This window comes from Hyperolius riggenbachi, chromosome 9 (assembly GCF_040937935.1).
Source record: "Hyperolius riggenbachi isolate aHypRig1 chromosome 9, aHypRig1.pri, whole genome shotgun sequence".
Lineage (NCBI taxonomy): Eukaryota > Metazoa > Chordata > Amphibia > Anura > Hyperoliidae > Hyperolius > Hyperolius riggenbachi.
This window is the reverse complement of record NC_090654.1, coordinates 154,044,628-154,063,987: the sequence shown is the minus strand read 5'-3', so window position 1 is coordinate 154,063,987 and position 19,360 is coordinate 154,044,628.

Here is a 19,360-nt window from a genome sequence, read left to right as displayed (position 1 = left end):
ATAGGCAAACTGAAGAGCCGACGTGGAGGGATCAGTAATCTGAAAGGTGGGATTCAGGCAAAACCTCACACATTCAGAGAGAAATTCCGCTTTGGTCTCTGAGTTTAGCCTTTTAAAGCTCTTAAAGACACAGGACCCATACTCGACAAAATCGTACAAATCAGAAATTCCCTCTACACTGGGAATTTTGGTTTGGCTGGTCATACAGTAACCATTGTGGAATTCTCTCCGTGATCAGCGCACAAGACGTGCGCTGACACTGCGGAAATCCTCCACAAGCGTGTAATTTGCGGGAAACCCAGCAGAAGGTGCAATGCACCTGCAGAGGGAAATTCCTGTCGGCAAGTGGAGCTGTGGAGTGCAGAGGAACAGCTCCTCTGCCCTACCACACACACCAGACAGGAATTGTACGAAGGGAAGAAACGCAATCGCAAGAGAAGCGATTGAGAGTGAGCACAGAGACAGATTGTGTGTGTGTGCACCAAACTAGTCGCCAACCCGCGACGGTGCACACACCACAGCAGATATGAAGTAGGAAAGCGATCGCGAGAGGTGCGATTGCCAGACGTGACACAAGGCTACAGCAAGGCGGAGCACGAGAGTAGCAAAGGCACAGCAAATCATACAATGAGGAGATAAGGAAAATAACAAACGCTAACTGAACGCGAACACCGCACTCATTCGCAACAGTGCACGCGTTCATGCGCGGTCTCCACGTGATAAGCACAATAGAGACAAGCACGCGTAACTAACCACCGACAGACAAACATGAAACAGAGGACGCGAGCGCTTGCTTAACGGTTACCTCACCGAGCCTCCAGCAAGCATTCGTAGCGGACAAGACAGACACACGAAAACAGGAGCAAGCGAGAGATAGGATCCACAGCACTAGCGAAAGAGGCCAGTGCGATCTAGGGAGACAGAACAGAAGGATCCACAGCACTAGCACAAAGCGAGTGCGATCCAGGAAGACAGAACAGAGTAGCAGACCAGAAGGATCCACAGCACTAGCGCAAGGCGAGTGCGATCCAGGAAGGCAGAACAGAAGGATCCACAGCGCTAGCGCAAGATGCTAGTGCGATCCAAGTACAGAGTAGCAGACCAGAAGGATCCACAGCACTAGCGCAAGAGGCTGGTGCGATCCAGGAAAACAGATCAGAAGGGGCTACCAGTAACAACCGCTGTTCCGGTTAGCACCCAGACACACAGAACGATTTCCTGTCGACCACCGCTGGGACAGGACAATCGCAACAGACAAACAAAACAGATAAGCAATCCTAACTACACTAGGGAAACCTGCCTAAGTGCAGTCCCAGGAATTACTCTTAAGCTAATCTACAAACAATGAGCAAGGCTGACACTCTCCAGAGTGTTTCACAGGAAGAATCCTTATGACCAGCCACTTACTGTGGGAAACATAGCTCTTTATAGAGCAAGCCCACAAAGGATGTGGCTAGGCAATCTGCATGACAAACATATGCAAATTCCTCAGCAGCAAGCTGCACAACTGACAAAAGGTCTCTCTTCCAGAGACCTGCAGAATGCAGACCTGAACAGTGGTCAAAAGGCTGCCTGCCTGCGCAGGCAGCCACGCGGATCCTCACACATTAGCTCTCAAAAGAGCTGTTTTGGTGGTCTTTTAAGCAACAAATATCAGCAAGGAGAAAGCTAATAGACCTCCTAACTATCGCTTTCCCTATCTCTCCAATGTCTCTCCCTTCTCTCACTAATACTGCAGCACACAGAGTGAGAACATGGCTGATGCTGCTGCCTTTTATAAGGGGGTGGGCTCCAGGAGGGAGTTTAGCCTGATTTGCTGCCATGTGTCTGCTGACTGTGATGTAGGGGGTCAAAGTTTAGCCCAATGATGTAGTATAGGGGGTGGGTCGAACCCGCATAAAGTGTGCATTCGATTGCGAACCCAAGTTGTTAGTGCAAATAAGTTTGCATGCGAACCGTTCGGGCCATCTCTAATTTGCTGTGCTGGCCTGGCTGGTGGTGATGCTGTGCTGACATTGCTGGCAGTGATGCTGTGCCGGCCTGGCTAATGGTGATGCTGTGGCAGCTTGGCTGGCAGTGATGTTGAGCCGCCTTGGCTTTGCTAGGTGACTTTCAGGGGGATTTTCTGGGCTGGTCAATTTGATGGGGGCATTTTGGGGGGCTTTGCTGGGCTGGGGGCTTTACTAGGCTCTGCATAGCTGTATGCTTTGCTGGGCTGGGACCAGGGGGCTTTGCTAGGCTAGGGGGTTTGTTTTGCTGGGGGCTGTGCTTTGCTTGGCTGGGGCCCTGGGGCTTTGCTTGGCTGTAGATAGGTAGGTGCCCCCAGTATAGGTTATATAAGTAGGTGCCTCCAGTATAGGTTAGATAAGTAGGTTCCACAGTATAGGTTAGATAGGTAGGTGCCTCCAGTGTAGGTTTGATAGATAGGTTCCCCCAGTATAGATTAGATAGGTAGGTGCCCTCAGTATAGGTTAGATAGGTAGGTAGGTACCCCAGTATAGGTTAGATAGGTAGGTGACTCCAGTGTAGGTTAGATAGGTAGGTGCCCCCAGTATAGGTTAGATAGATGGATGCTCCCAGTATAGGTTAGATAGATAGATGCCCCCAGTCTAGGTTAGATAGGTAGGAACCCCTCAGTATAGGTTAGATAGATGTCCTACCTATAGGTTAGATAGGTAGGTGACTCCAGTGTAGGTTAGATAGGTAGGTGCCCCAGTATAGGTTAGATAGATAGCTGCCTCCAGTATAGGTTAGATAGGTAGGTACCTCTCAGTATAGGTTAGATAGGTAGGTGACTCCAGTGTAGGTTAGATAGGTAGACCCCCTAGTATAGGTTTGTTAAATAGATGCCCCTAGTATAGGTTAGATAGATAGATGTCCCCAGTATAGGTTAGATAGGTAGGTGACTCCAGTGTAGGTTAGATAGGTAGGTACCCCCAGTATAGATTAGATAGGTAGGTACCTCTCAGTATAGGTTAGATAGGTAGGTGACTCCAGTGTAGGTTAGATAGGTAGACCCCCTAGTATAGGCTTGTTAAATAGATGCCCCTAGTATAGGTTAGATAGATAGATGTCCCCAGTATAGGTTAGATAGATAGATGCCCCCAGTATAGGTTAGATAGATAGATGCCCCAGTATAGGTTAGATAGGTAGGTACCCCTCAGCATAGGTTAGATAGATATGTGCCCCCAGTATAGGTTACATATATAGATGCCAACAGTATTGGTTAGATAGATAGAGGACCCCAGTATAGGTTAGATAGGTAGGTGACTCCAGTATAGGTTAGATAGGTAGCTTCCCCCAGTATAGGTTAGATAGTTAGGTACCCCTCAGTATAGGTTAGATAGATAGATGCCCCCAGTATAGGTTAGATAGATAGATGCCCCCAGTATAGGTTAGATAGATAGATGCCCCCAGTATAGGTCAGATAGGTAGGTGACTCCAGTGTAGGTTAGATAGGTAGCTTCCCCCAGTATAGGTTAGATATGAAGGTGCCCCGAGTAAGGAGGAGGGGCGCTGGGCGAAGCGGCGGGGGAGCGGGCATAGTGTAACTCACCTTTCGATTGAGGCAGGCACAGCCTCCATCTTCTTCCTACTTCCTATCCTGGCATTCCTTGCATTGGTAACTGCGCCCCTGTGATGACATTTGTCACGTCATCACAGGGGGCACTGTAACCAAGGCGACAGATGCCGGAGGAGGAAGTAGGAAGAAGATGAAGGCTGTGCCTGTGGGGATTAGAATGAAAGGTGAGTTTTTAACTACACTATGCCCTCTCCCCGGCCGCTCCGCCCAGTGCCCCTTCCTGCTGCTCAATATGATCCGGGGCACGATGGCAACAGGTTTGGGGGTGGTGCCCTGGATCAGAGGCTCTAGCGACGCCACTGGTGATAGTGCAGCTTTAGGTAAGATCTGCTTGTGAAGTAGTTGGATTGAAGTGATTTTTGTTTCATACAGTGGGTTGCAAAAGTATTCGGCCCCCTTGAAGTTTTCCACATTTTGTCATATTGCTGCCACAAACATGAATCAATTTTATTGGAATTCCACGTGAAAGACTAATACAAAGTGGTATACACGTGAGAAGTGGAACAAAAATCATACATGATTCCAAACATTTTTTACATATCAATAACTGCAAAGTGGGGTGTACGTAATTATTCAGACCCCTTTGGTCTGAGTGCAGTCAGCTGCCCATAGACATTGCCTGATGAGTGCTAATGACTAAATAGAGTGCACCTGTGTGTATTCTAATGTCAGTACAAATACAGACAAGACAAGACAAGACAAATAACATTTATATCGCGCTTTTCTCCTGGCGGACTCAAAGCGTCAGAGCTGCAGCCACTAGGACGCGCTCTATAGGCAGTAGCAGTGTTAGGGAAACTTGCCTAAGGTCACCTACTGAATAGGTGCTGGCTTACTGAATGGCAGAGCCGAGATTCGAACCCTGGTCTCCCATGTCAGAGGCAGAGCCCTTAACCATTACACCATGCAGCTGCTCTGTGACGGGTGAACATGCCACGGAGCACTTTTCAAGCGATCATTCAGAAATGGAAGGAGTATGGCACAACTGTAAACCTACTAAGACAAGGCCGTCCACCTAAACTCACAGGCCGAACAAGGAGCGCGCTGATCAGAAATGCAGTCAAGAGGCCCATGGTGACTCTGGACGAACTGCAGAGATATACAGCTCAGGTGAGGAAATCTGTCTATAGGACAACTATTAGTCATGCACTGCACAAAGGTGGCCTTTATGGAAGAGGGGCAAGAAGAAAGCCATTGTTAACAGAAAAGCATAAGAAGTCCCGTTTGCAGTTTGCGATAAGCCATGTGGGGGACACAGCAAACATGTTGAGGAAGGTGCTCTGGTCAGAACAGACCAAAATGGAACTTTTTGGCCGACATGAAAAACGCTATGTGTGGCGGAAAACTAACACTGCGCATCACTCTGAGCACACCATCCCCACTGTCAAATATGGTGGTGGCAGCATCATGCTCTGGGGGTGCTTCTCTTCAGCAGGGACAGGGAAGCTGGTCAGAGTTGATGGGAAAATGGATGGAGCCAAATACAGAGCAATCTTGGAAGAAAACCTCTTGGAGTCTGCAAAAGACTTGCGACTGGGGCGGAGGTTTGCCTTCCAGCAGGACAACCACCCTAAACATAAAGCCAGGGTAACAATGGAATGGTTTAAAACAAAACATATCCATGTGGTAGAATGGCCCTGTCAAAGTCCAGATCTAAATCCAATCGAGAATCTGTGGCAAGATCTGAAAACTGCTGTTCACAAACGTTGTCCATCTAATCTGACTGAGCTGGAGCTGTTTTGCTAAAAAGAATGGGCAAGGATTTCAGTCTTTAGATGTGCAAAGCTGGTAGAGACATACCCTAAAAGACTGGCAGCTGTAATTGCAGCAAAAGGTGGTTCTACGAAGTATTGACTCAGGGGGCTGAATAATTATGCACACCCCACTTTGCAGTTATTTATTTGTAAAAAATGTTTGGAATCATGTATGATTTTCATTCCACTTCTCACGTGCACACCACTTTGTATTGGTCTTTCACGTAGAATTCCAATAAAATTGATTCAGGTTTGTGGCAGTAATGTGACAAAATGTGGAAACCGTCAAGGGGGCCGAATACTTTTGCAAGCCACTGTGTCATGAGGGGACAATAATATATACTGTACTTACCTGGGGCTTCTTCCAGCCCCCTGTAGTCCCTCAGCTCCCTTGGTTTCCTTCCGGTCCTCTCCATTCTCCCGCTGTATGCCCCAGTAGTCACTGACTACTGTGCACACTTCACAATCATGCTTCTGTAACCGGTAGCATTCTCGACCTGCACAGTAAGGCCCCATTTACACTTAATCAGTTGGTACGCATTGTTTCTTCTCCATAGCAGTGCATTGTAAAAAAGATTTCAGTTAAAATGTGGGAACTGTGCCACTTGAAAACATGGGCATTACTTTGAAAATCAGTTGTCCTTTCAGTTATAACTGAAAGCAACTAATTAAGTGTAAACAGGGCCTTAAGGTAACTGTGAACGCACAACTTTTCTGGCCATGGGAGCGTGACCAAGAAATAATCCCCCAACCTGCTCAGTCACAGACTGTACCAAGGCTGACTGCAGGAGAACGAATAGGACTCGGCAGAAACCAAGGAGCTTACAGACTACATGGGGCAGTAGAGTTGGCTTGCGTCGAAACACGAAATTTATGGCAAGTTAGACCCGCCCCTATACTGCATCATTGGGCTAAACTTTGACCCTCTACATCACAGTCAGCAGACACATGGCAGCCAATCAGGCTTGCACTCCCTCCTGGAGCCCCCCCCTCCCTTATATAAGGCAGCAGCGTAGGCCATGATCTCACTCTGTCTGCTGCTGTGGTAGTGAGAGAAGGGAGATGTTGCTGCAGAGACATAGGGAATGCTTAGTTAGGCTCTTGTTAGGCTTGTTAGCTTGCTCCTTGCTAATACTTATTGCTAGAAAGCACCCCAAAAAAGCTCTTTTGAGAGCTAATGTTCTTGTGATGTGTTTTTTTTTGTGTGTGTGTCCTTGCTAATTGCTATACTGTGCCAGGCCCAGCACAATCAGTGCCTACCTTTTCACTGCACCTATGTGTGTGACAGCTGCACATTTATAATACCAGTCCGTGCCGTGTATGCCTTTCACTGCACCTGTGTGACAGGACGCAGTTTGATATACCAGTCACTGCATACCTGTTCACTGTACCTGTGTGTGTGACAGCTGCACATTTGTACTACCAGTCCATGCATACCTGTTCACTGCACCTGTGTGACAGCATGCAGTTTTATATACCAGTCACTGCATACTTGTTCACTGTACCTGTGTGTGTGACAGCTGCACATTTGTAATACCAGTCACTGCATACCTGTTCACTGTACCTGTGTGACAGTACGCAGTTTTATATACCAGTCACTGCATACCTGTTCACTGTACCTGTGTGTGTGACAGCTGCACAATTGTAATACCAGTCCATGCATACCTTTTCACTGCACCTGCGTGACAGCACACAGTTTTATATACTAGTCAATGCATACTTGTTCACTGCACCTGTGTGACTGCATATTGTTATACCAGCAGTCACTGAATACCTTTCACTGCATCTGTCACTGCACATTGTATTATACCTGGGAGTCAGTGCATACCTTTCACTTGAATGGATGGCAGACTTGCCCTCCATAACAGATTCTCGTTAAAGGCGAGTGATGTCATCTCTGGCACATAGCGTTGGGTCAAGGGTCCATCTGACCACAGATGCCTGGTCTGCAAAGCATGGTCAGGGCAGGTACATTACTTATACCGCACATTGGGTCCTTCCTTGGATGTGTGGTGGTAGCTGTTTCTCAGGCTCCCACTCCCGACCGGAATCGAACCTTGATTCCCTGGCCATTACCCGTGGTCACCATGGTGCAGAAAGTACCAAAGAGAGTTGACCACACAGTTGAATGGATGGCAGACTTGCCCTCTATAACAGATTCCCGTTAAAGGATTTCAAGTGTACTCATCATTATATAGGGCCTCGAAAGAGTCCTGTATTGTTACTTTTTGTCACTACCTCCCCGAGTCGGGACTTGCGTGCCATGCCTGCTGCCTTCCTTGGATGTGTGGTGGTAGCTGTTTCTCAGGCTCCCACTCCGGACCAAAATTGAACACTGATTCCCGGCCTTACCCTTTCTTTAACAATGATAGAGAAAGAACCATCGACAGTCTGAACAGCGATGAACCGCTGGACTACTGGGTGTGCAGGCTTGACCTGTGGCCAGAGCTGTCACAATTTGCCATCCAACTTCTGCCTTGCCCTGCCTCAAGCGTCCTAGAAAGGACCTTCAGTGCAGCTGGAGGCATTGTCAGTGAGAAGAGAAGTCGCCTAGGTCAAAAAAAGTGTTCAGTACCTCACCTTTATTAAAATGAATGAGGCATGGACCCCGGAGGGCTACTGCCTGCCAGAAGACTAAGTCAGTCCCCACACACACAGCATCTCTGCCTGCACACCGTGTGACTGCCTGCCCCAAGACTAAGTCAGTCCCCACACAGCATCTCTGCCTGCAGGCCACTTGACTGCCTTCTCTGCTACCACCAACAGGGTCCAAGACTCCAGGTAGAATCCTGAGCAAAAAGAATAATAATTTTTCTGGTGCGTGTACATGCCTGCCTAATTTTTCTGGATGCACTGGGGCTGCAACAACAAAACAAGGCATGTACATGTGTCCATTTCCCTTCGTTACCTTACGGCGGTGAAGGGGCTTGCAATGACCAGCAATGAGTGTGTTGGGGCACACCTGATCCAAGATAATAAGGTTGCTGCTTCATTGTGGACAGACCAAATTTGATCAGCTGGACACTCAGTCACTGTTGTTCTGTCATTGAGCTACCTTAGCCCAATCATATGGGCTTGAAAACCACCATCGCCTGCACTCTCGCCATAGTGCGCACCAGTCCAGCACGGCCATCACTACACAAACAGCTGTTTGCAGGGTGTTACACAGTGAGTTTGGTCTGTCAGTGTGAAGCAGTACACAAATTACACTACCTGATTGATGTATACACATGCAAGATGTTTTAAAGAACTTTAGGCCTCCAATTTAGCAATGCAATGGGATTTCTGCCCTTAAAGCCTGCTGTGCGCCAAATCTGTATTTTTCCCCGGGACTTTTGGCGTGTATCCCACTCCACCATGCCCCCCTCCAGGTGTTAGACCCCCTTGAAACATCTTTTCCATCACTTTTGTGGCCACAATTAGTGTTTGTAGTTTTGAAAGTTCAACTGCCCATTAAAGTCTATGGCAGTTCGCAAAGTTCGCCAGTTCGCAAACTTTTTTTACATGTTCCTAAAATCAGAGGTTCAAGACAACTCTATGGGGTAGACCGGAAGAAGGCCTAGATAAGTTAAAAACTTTTTACCTTCAATTGTCTCAGGTACACTTTAACTTCTGGAGTGCATGTAGTAACTGATGTCCCTCAACCAAATTTAAAGATCTGGAATGTTGTCTTTAAATGATAATGTAGATGTTGACATGTCTGTTGGAGTGTTGTGGTCTGTTTTGTGAAATGGACCATTTTAAGCCATAGTCTGAACCCAGCTTTAAAGAGGAGCTGTTAGGTATAAGGTCTCAGAGAAAATAAACACATATATCAGTAGCTAAAGATTGGCTGTACTTACATTACATATGCATTTCACTGTCCACGTTTGGATTTCACAGAATTTTTATATAGTATATGCAGAGAATGATGCTCCTGACAGCCCATGGCAGGTTCCATGTTTGTGAAGCCAAATGTGTCGTCATGTCCTGCCTGCTTCCCTATTCACAGAGGAGCTCGTACAGAATAACACAGTGTGCAGTGAATATTAATGAGCCATGTGGCTAGGAACAATAGCGGACTCCTGCAGAGTACTCTGCCCGGAGATTTATCTGTGCTGTGCGCTGGACTGAGTTAGAAGCTGCTGAAACTTGATCCCGTCTTCTCCTTAGCAGCCGAGGGGAGGGCCCCAGAATGCTTTGCAGTATGGAATGCGGCTTGCGTCCTCCTTAGGAGCTTAGCTTTGCTGATAAGCACACATTAAATGTAAGAGAGATTTTTATCTTTAGTAATGTCTTTTTGGCTTCTGTCTAAACTGTTTAACACAGGAGAATAGAGGTTTAAATTAGCTTCTGCAGCCTGACAGTTACTCTTTAAAGAGCCACTATTGTAAAATATTGTCATGATACAAATAGAAACCTATATGATAAACATAAATGATTATTAAAAGCAATACAAAGCCAGCAATAATTTGTAATGTTTACCGACGGTAAAATCACCTCCTAAAATTCTTTTAGTAGTGCATCCTACCACAGGGAGAATACATGAAGCCATTTTTCTTACACCTCATTGGGCTGTGGAAGTAATGTTGGATAATTCCAGGGACTTCTACAACTAACATGTGAAAACTTTTATAGTTAGCTACCTTTCCCTTAGAGAAGCGTATCACCTCAAGGTCCCCACCGCAAAATTTACAATGCCAGCTGCTGACAGATCTGTCTCTAACCTCAATCTTATGCCTACTGTACACGTGCCACTTCCTGATATGCTCAGGATGCATCAGATTGTGTGAGAGGCAGCGCTGTCTGCGGCTGACCCTGTTACTTTTGTGGTGGGGACCTAGGATTACTACACTGCGTAGTGCAGCGTAGCTAACTAACAAAGTCGTTACTTCTTAATGTATCCTTGGGACCTATTAGTTGTTGGAGTGATCCAAAGTTGATCCACAGAGAAATTACATATTCTCCGAGAGAATATACTGAGTCAAAGACAGTCAGGAAGTGGTTATTAAAAAATACTGCTGACATTTTTATTGGTTTAATGCTTTTAATAATCATATTTATCTTATAGGTTTTTATTAGTCATTACCCTTATCTTTTTTATTTTATTTTTATTTTTTCAACAAGAGATTTTATTTATATAATATTGAAATACAATACAGCAGAATTGAGAACATGCCATGCAGCAAGAAAAAAAAATGCAATAAAATATTTTAGATAGAAATTTATCAAAACCAAGCACTGGTGCACTGCAACAATTCACAAAATACAGTCAATACCAAAAGGCCCCAAAATGTACGAGTATATCCCACTAAATATACCCATGACACATGGCGTAACCCAGTCATGGTGTATACATGACCCCATTAAGCGCCATGACAAAGTCTCCATTTAGACCAGGGGCACCATATCTGAAGAATTTGATCCTCTCTTTTTTTGAGGGAGAAAGTTATGTGTTCGAGCAGGTATATTTCGTTCAGCTTATTCTTCAATGCTATTATATCATCAGAGGTGACTTTCATTATCTAGCTATAATAGCTTTGGCTGTTGGCTACATAACAAACTTGAACCAGCAAAGCATTTTGGCTCTTAGTCAAAGATGGGGCAGACTTATGAAAGAGGGCCACCCATGGATCAGGGGATATTTGAGTTTTTAGGATTTCAGAGGCAAGGGAAAAGCAGTCCAACCAGAACCGCTCAACAATGGGGCAAGTCCACCTACAGTGAACTTGATCCGGTTCCAGCCCACACCCCCTAAAACAGGAGACAGAAAAGGCAATACCTCTCTTATACAGCAAAGTTGTGACCTAAACATATCATAAAATATGCTCTACCCCCTTTCTTTTATTGTACAGTTGATAGAAGACTAAGTTAAAATTCAGAAAGATTATATCCCACTCATCGGTCGTCCAAGAGCACTGGAACCTGTCATGTAATTTAAGCATAGCTGGGGAGAGATCAGGTAAGGTGGAATACCAAATCTCTGCATACATTAAAGAAATCAGACCAGGTTTATGCATATGGGAATGGAACTAAGAATAAAATGGCATCGTAGCTGGAGCTAGACAAGCACAGATGCGAGCCAATATAAAATGGCAGATCTGCGAGTAACGTAAAAACTCAGCAGGGCACAGATTAAACCGCTGCTTAGCAATATCCCAGGAAATGGGCTTACCATCAATGAGAAAGTCTCTAATTTTAGGAGAACCATGGCTTAGCCATGGAGTTCAGCCAGCCAGCTGTAGCCCAGATCTAAAGTCTTCATTGAGCAGTACAGATTCATCTAAGGAGTATAAATTAGAGAGACCAAATTTCCGGGATAAAGGCTGCCAAATGGCCAAGGACTCCAGGGCGACCGAAAGAGCCTTAGTTTTATCCAATTTATCTAAAGAAGGAAGCTTAATCCATAATAATGATGAAAGAGTCCTGCCCAAAACAGTGGACCATTAGACCAGCTGGGCAAACCTGGTAGTGCCTAACCCTAAGACAGCCCCTGGTGATTACTATGACCTAATTTCTCCCTACTCTCACACAGAACCCTCCCCTACCCCCCCCCCCCCCCTGGTGGTGTCTAACCCTAAGACCCCCCAGGTGGTGCCTAACCCTAAGACTTTCCAGGTGGTGCCTAACCCTAAGATCCCCCAGGTGGTGCCTAACCCTAAGACCCCCCAGGTGGTGCCTAACCCTAAGACTCCCCTGGTGGCGCCTAACCCTAAGACCCCCCAGGTGGTGCCTAACCTTAAGACCCCCTAGTGGTGCATAAACCTCAGACCCCCCCTCCCCCGCTTGTGATGCCTAATCCTAACACCCCCCCCCCCCCTTCCCCCTGCACCCCTCCAATCAAAAATCTTGGCTATCAAAGGGTGCCCTTTTGTAGCAGAGTCAAAAGCCTTGTAGTAGAAAATCTTGTAGCTGAATAAAAAATAGGGGCTACAAAGAGGCGCCCTTTTGTAGCAGAATCAAACACCTTGTAGCCAAATAAAAATACGGGCTACAAATGGCTACCCTACTGTAGCCGAAAAAAATATGGGCTACAAAGGGGTGCCCTACTGTAGCCGAAAAACGTGTAGTCGAAAAAAATATGGGCTACAAAGGGGCGCCCTACTGTAGCCGAAAACCTTGTAGCTGAAAACATATGGGCTACAAAAGGGCGCCCGCTTGTAGCCTATATCAAAACTCGGGCGCCCTTTTCACCACCTTGTAACCCATATTTCCAGAAATAACATTGATTTCTCTGGAGGCGCCGTTTTCATACAGGTAGCTCAGGCGCCCTTTTCAACGGATCCCCCTGTGCGTGCCCCCCCCCAAATACAAACACCACCCACTAGATCAAATAAACCATGTGAAGTATAGGGTGGATGAGATACAAACAACACACCAATCCTGTCGCAATTTGTTGCACACCCCCTTCCTGCACTACTGCAGCTTAGTGTGTAAATGCAGTATGAGTAAAGTGCAGCAGAAGCTGTGCTCTCACCTCTTCGCAGTGGTGTGCTTCTGCATGTCTGCTCACCACTTGCCCTAGTGCCCAGCATCTCCTACCACATGTAGCGTGATTACATGCTAAATGAGTAGAGCCAGCACTAGAGGGAGCAGAAAACAGACAGCATGGTCGCACAGGCACATCACTGGACTCCAGAGCGGAGGTTAGAGTACAGCTTCTGCTGCACTATACTCTGCCTTTACACACTGGACTGGGGGTGCACAGGAGGTGAACAGGAACAGATTGTGGGACAAGGGGACAGAGGGAGGCACAAAGGGGGACAGAAGCAGGCATAGTGGGACCAAGGGGGGTACAGAGGGATGCACGCAGAGCCAAATCATCCAAAAGGCAACTTAGGCAGGTGCCTAGGGCCTGGAGTAAGTCAAGGGGTCGCTTTTTTTTTTTTTTTGCTAACCCCCAACAAATCTTATCAAAAATGCTTGGTGGCCATCAAGTGTGGGCCCAAAGTTGTTGCTTGTCTAGGGCACCATTTCACTGTAATCCATCTCTGGACACACAGGGGGACAGAGGTGCACAGGGGGACTTACGGTGGCACAAGGAGACAGAAGGAGGCACAAAGGGAGACAGAAGGAGGCACAGGAGGACAGAGGGACACACAGGGGGCAGAGCTGGCACAAGGAGAAAGAAGGAGGCACAAGGGGACAGAAGGAGGTAAAAACATCTGCAGGGGCATGGCTTAGTATGAGAAGTGAAGTTTAGTTCAAAGAAGTGTGACTTAATCAGGGGCCCCAGGACCAATGGCACTCCAGGCAGTGGCCTATAATGCCTATGCCTAAAAAGGCCCCTGTCGTAGGGAGGTAACGGTAGTGGTAAAAGGCCGGTTCATGGAGCAGCTCCTACGTGGTTCCACACAGTAGCGCACCCAAGCCCCACCCCATCTTTCATATTTTTTTTAAGTAAATTCAATGCCCCTTTAACAAAAAGGGGAAGGGAGAAGGTGAACATAATAAAGCCCCACAAGTGGTACATACAGCTGTGGAGGCTGTGTTTATTGTCAATACTTAAGGATTGGTTCTGAGATAACTCTGCCTGGTGGGAGACCTTGGTCGTTGCAACATTTTGTTAACGGCAACATCACCTGTTTTGTCTATTTGCTCTACTGCAAATGCTTTTGCTTTTATTTCGGTAAGACATACAAAGCTTTAAAAGAACGTATTAAAGATCATGTTGGAGATATTGCTTGCTGCAATTTCAAATCACCGATCTCTCAACATGTAAATCTGTCCCGTAGGGGGGACCCAAAATATGTGACTTTTATAGACCTAGATAGGCCTAGATACTGGTTGCTGCATTTCTCACTTCAAGTCCACTTGATTGTTGCATTTGGCCTTTTTGTTGCTGCATTTGTCATTCGGGGCCTCTTTATTGCTGCATTTGTCATTTGGGACCTCATAATTTATGCATTTATCAGCTCATGATTCCTCATATGTCATTTGAAGGCCTAATGATTGCTACATTTGTCATTTGGGGCCTCATGATTGCTGCATTTTCATTTAGCGGCCCATGACTGTTGCATTTCTCATTCAGGGGCTTATGTTTGCTGCATTTGTTATTTGGGGGCTTATGAGTTCTGCATTTGTCATTTGGGGGCTCCTGATAACTCATATGTCATTTAATGGACTTATGATTGCTACATTTGTCATTTAAGGTCTTATGATTGCTACATTTGTCATGTGGGGACAAGTGATTTCTGCATTTAGCATTAGGGGGCTTGTTATAGTGCCGCATTTGTCATTTGGAGGCTTATGAGTGCTGAATTTCTCATTTGGGGATCATGATTGTTGCATTTCTCATTTCGGGGCTTATGATTGCTGGATTTGTCATTTGAGTCTTCATGACTGTTGCATTTGTCATTTGGAGGCTTATGCTTGCTGCAATTGTCATTTGAGACAAGAAATTTGGAGTCTGCAAAAAAGGTACCTGTGCATCATTTACCTATGAAAATGTGGGTTGTTTAATTGGTGCAGGTGTTACTATTTACTAGGTTCAGTTGTGTATTATTGCGATCTTCTACTTCACAAAAAGTTTCTTAAATGGCCTTTGCTGAATGTTGCAAGTTTTGTTTGGCTGTAAAGAGCTTTGCACATTGTTAGGTGCTGTGTGAATAATTTCAAATTGGGGAGGGGGGGGGGGGTTGCATCCTCACAAGTTTGCTACAGGCTGCAAAAAGTCTACCTCTGACCAAACCAGAATCATGCCTGGGAAGCTGGACCGTAAACATAGGATATCAAATTTTATATCCCGAGCAAGTTGCCTAGTGGGTCAGGAAGCCAAATCATTGCCTCCTGCATAGATGACCAATATGTCAGGAGACCGATCCAAGTGGGTGAAACGATAGACCTCAGGTACCACTCTCGAACAAGACATACCCGGGATACTGATCAACCGAACGCAGGCATGCGCCCTGGGAAGGCACAACTGTTGGCCCTCAGGGCACACTTCTGCTCACCGGGCTCCCCAAACCATGTAAGAATGGCCAAGAATCCAGACCAGGCTATGACAGTCCTCTGAAACACATAAAATAAAACAAACGAACTATACAACAACCTCTAATCAGAAAACCTTATCGCCTATGCTAACCTCTACCCACTGTAACAAGTGTGGTCTGACATATGACAAGAACCGGGAGGATTTCCAGCGACCGATCCGCTTTATCCATGAGTTACTGAGGCCCCACCTGACGGCCTCGGTAGGTGCACCAATGTGAAAGGAGTGAGACGCGAAACTAGAGGGATCGTAACCCGCTAGCCCGAGCAGTTTCCGAAAAACCGAGATAAATTGGAAGCAGCACACCCATTCTCATGACTGAGAAAAGAGGCCCCCTGTGCCGGCCTGATTGCCAAAAACATCTGAACTGCCCGTACCAGACACACTGCAGAACCAGGGACCGAAAAAAGAGAAATCACTCTACCTTTAATGAGTTCATCAGTCTTTGACCGGCGTAAGTACAGACAGTGCAGACCTTGTAGTTTGGCTCCGGGCCGGCGCCTCTCTTCGGAATCGGTCCCACTGAAAACAAGAGAGGGCTTCAGCTACGTTGTTTTCCAACCCAGGTACATGAGCAGCGAAGACAAACATATTGCAGCGAAGACAGACCAAGTAACGTAACAGATGAATAACAGGGGGGGATGCCGACACTTTGTTAATGGCCATAACCACCCCCAGGTTATCACAATTAAACTGAATCCTTTTGTTTTTCAGGCAGTAGCCCCACAGCTCCACAGCTACCACAATTGGGAAAAGTTCCAACAACAATAAATTCTTAGTAAAGCCTGCTTGGACCCAGTTTTCTGGCTATGGTGCTGCACTCCACTGACCAGCAATGTACTGTATGTTCCATAACCACAAGCTCCAGAAGCGTCTGTGAAAAGCTCAAGCTCAAAGTTGAAGGACCCTTCATCCATGCAAACCGATCGACCATTGAAATTTGCTAAAAAGAGCCACATAACCAGATCATCTTGATGCTCTTTCAACAATCTGATTTGGTGATGTGGCGCACTCACGCCTGCTGTGGCGCCAGCCAGGCGTCTGCAAAATATACACCCCATGGGTATAATCCTGCAGGCAAAATTTAATTTACCCAACAACGATTGCAAAGCCCGAATCGAATTTTGTTACCCGCCAATGCTTCACCTATAACTTTTCTCAGGGCCGCCACCTTGTCGTCTGGCAAACGACATTCCATGGCGACCGAGTCTATAGTGATGCCCAAGAATGTAATGGTCATCTGCGGACCCTCGGTCTTCTCGTCCACCAGGGGGATCCCAAAACACTGACACACCCGCTGCATGGTTGCCAGAAGATATGCGCAATTTGGCGAATCCTTCTGACCCAAAAACAGGAAGTCATCCAAATAATGGATGACCGAACCCAAAGCCATCCTTGAAGCCATTTAACAATAAGGATGCTGTTGCCGTGTCTGGGTACCTATTTAGGAACTGCACCATCTTTTGAACTATCACTGGAGTCCTCCCTCTTACTTGTAGAATCAGAGGAACGGCCTTTTCCAGATTTGAAACATTTTGAGGAGGGGTGTGAGCCACCACAGGACGAGCATTCGTGTTTAAAGCGATACTATCCCGCAAATCTACAAGACAATTCGGTGAACTGCCAAAACAAACCTTTTTTCTTGGAGGCCAGCTGTCCCGAATTACCGGAACTAAACACCCCCCCCCCCCCCATGAAAGGATTGAGTGTTGCGAACCACTGGCATCATCCATTTTATCCACAAATTAATGTCCTTATGGTCCCAGTGGACAGAAGAACGCACCACTTTCCGCTAATGGAACTGCTCATCATAGCGAAGCCAAGCAATCCCGCCATAAACCCGTTGAGTCTCAGCAATTCAGGTAACAGAAAAGACCCGAACCGCACTCCGGCTGCTGTTCACCGATCACGCTAGTGAAAGTAGTGAAGGCCTGAAGCCAATTTTGAAATGTGCGAGGGATAAGCTGGTACCGCCTTTGCTCCTCCTTCTCCTTCTTGCTCTCATCTGGCTTAGTCCTGTCAAGATTAAAATTTCTTGAGCGGCAATAAGGAAAATATTTTGACATATTCCCCTTTCCAAATTTTTTCCTGAACCTCTGGTTTTAAGTGAGTTCCTAAAGGACCCTCAAAACAGACATATACCTCTCTTTAGTGGAGTCAGCCAACCTAACTTGGTCCGGTGATGAGGGGGGGACACGGCATCGGAGAAGCCGCGGGAGGTTGAACTGGGGCAGCTGCGACCGCCTGTGGTGTTGGGAGGGGTTCAACCACAGGACCCGGAGATGACATGGGAGACTGAATGGGGGGAAGCCACGTTCGAAACCGCAGCCCCCAGATGAATGGTTAGGCGAGTTAACGCGAGTACCCGACCCGACCTTATCTCTTCTTCTTCTCCTTATAACATACTTTTTTTCCGGTTTAAAAAATAATCTCCTTACACTTCCTCTTTAATCTAAATTGCAGTATGTCCATATGTTCTTTTGTGAACTAAAGATTGCAGTCCAAAAAATCGTTTCTGAGATATATTTATGGGGATCTGAGGCAATCATAAGAAATACAAATTTTAGTATTTTAAAGGTCAGTAAAGAATTTCAAGGCTGAGTGAATACACTAAGCTTGAAAAAAAGCTTTTGCTAAGGTTTGCAATAACATTGGTTGGAAGTCTGAGTGAAAATTTCACTCTGCAGCAAGTAAAAACAGAGGCTATACCATTAATTATAATTATTATACTTTTTAAGAGCTGAGAAACAGGAGACAATCTCATAATGTACATAAAATTCATTCAATTTGTTTACACAAATGCTGTGAATTGTGCTTTTTTTTTAGTACAAATCCATGTCAAATGTTAATGGAAATAGCATAATTTCTATGTCAGATATAGCATGCTGCCATATAATGTTAACAAACGAGACTTTTATTGCATCAGATGGATTCTGGAAAGTACAGAGATGAATAATGTCTGCAGAATTTATGTGGGATGGTGCCAAGTGTCACTGCTGCACACCCCGATTGGTCAATATGAGAAAAAACAGTAGAGGGAAATCTTTTATTAGAGGCAATTTATCAGTTGAGGTCTGACAGTTTCATCACATTTAATCCCTATAGAAATTACCTCTTCAGTAATGGCATTCTCCTGTTTACAAGTTGCTGGATTTATTAAGTGCTCCAAGTTGCTGTTTGCTGTAAAAAGTAAATCATGACTACACTTATTCACTTTTTTCCTAAATACAGCAAGCTGTGTTTCTACAAATAATTAATAATAACTATTTTGGCAAAGTAGGCTTGATAACACAATCTATGTTTCGTATTTGTCACGTTGCAGTGAAGTAAAAGGGGTAAAGGGATGAAAATTGACCTCAGTAAAAATAAGTATAACATTTTCTTTCATTTTGAGTAATGAAACTAAACTCAGAATTAGTGATGGCCGAACATCATGATTTCACAATCGTTAATGCATTTGTGAAGCTTACCGCAAACTTTCACAAACCGATTGTTTGCAGCGATCTCCATTGACTTCTGCAGTCACAATTTGTACAAAAACCCAGATAGTGGCATGACTGTGGTGGCTCAAGGGTGAAGTATTCCGTGAAAATTACATATTTTACGCAGAGGCCTTTTTTTTCCCATTCGTAAATGCCAAAAATCACATAAAATTAGTTTTTTCAGATAATGGTTACCTTCCTTCCGAGTTCTGTGATTGGGCTAAATTACCGAGTTGTGGTAATGCAGTATTTCTACAGAAATCCGATTTCTGAGATTGGATTTCCGATTTCCGAGTAGTGTTTTTTTTGTCATTTTTGCTTTCTCTGATTGGCCAAATACTTCTGAGTTTTTCTGTATTCTCTGATTGGTCCATTGATTTCCAGTTCTGTGGTTGGACTAAAATTACTGAATTGCAGTAATGCAATATTTCCGCAGAAATCCAATTTCCGAGTTCCATTTTCTGATTTTCGAGTTTCGATCGGAAATTTGGGAATTTCAATTCCTCAAAATCTGAATGAGCATCCCTATCAGGAACTGGGTGTCTGATACACGCAAAGCTGTGGAGGAGGA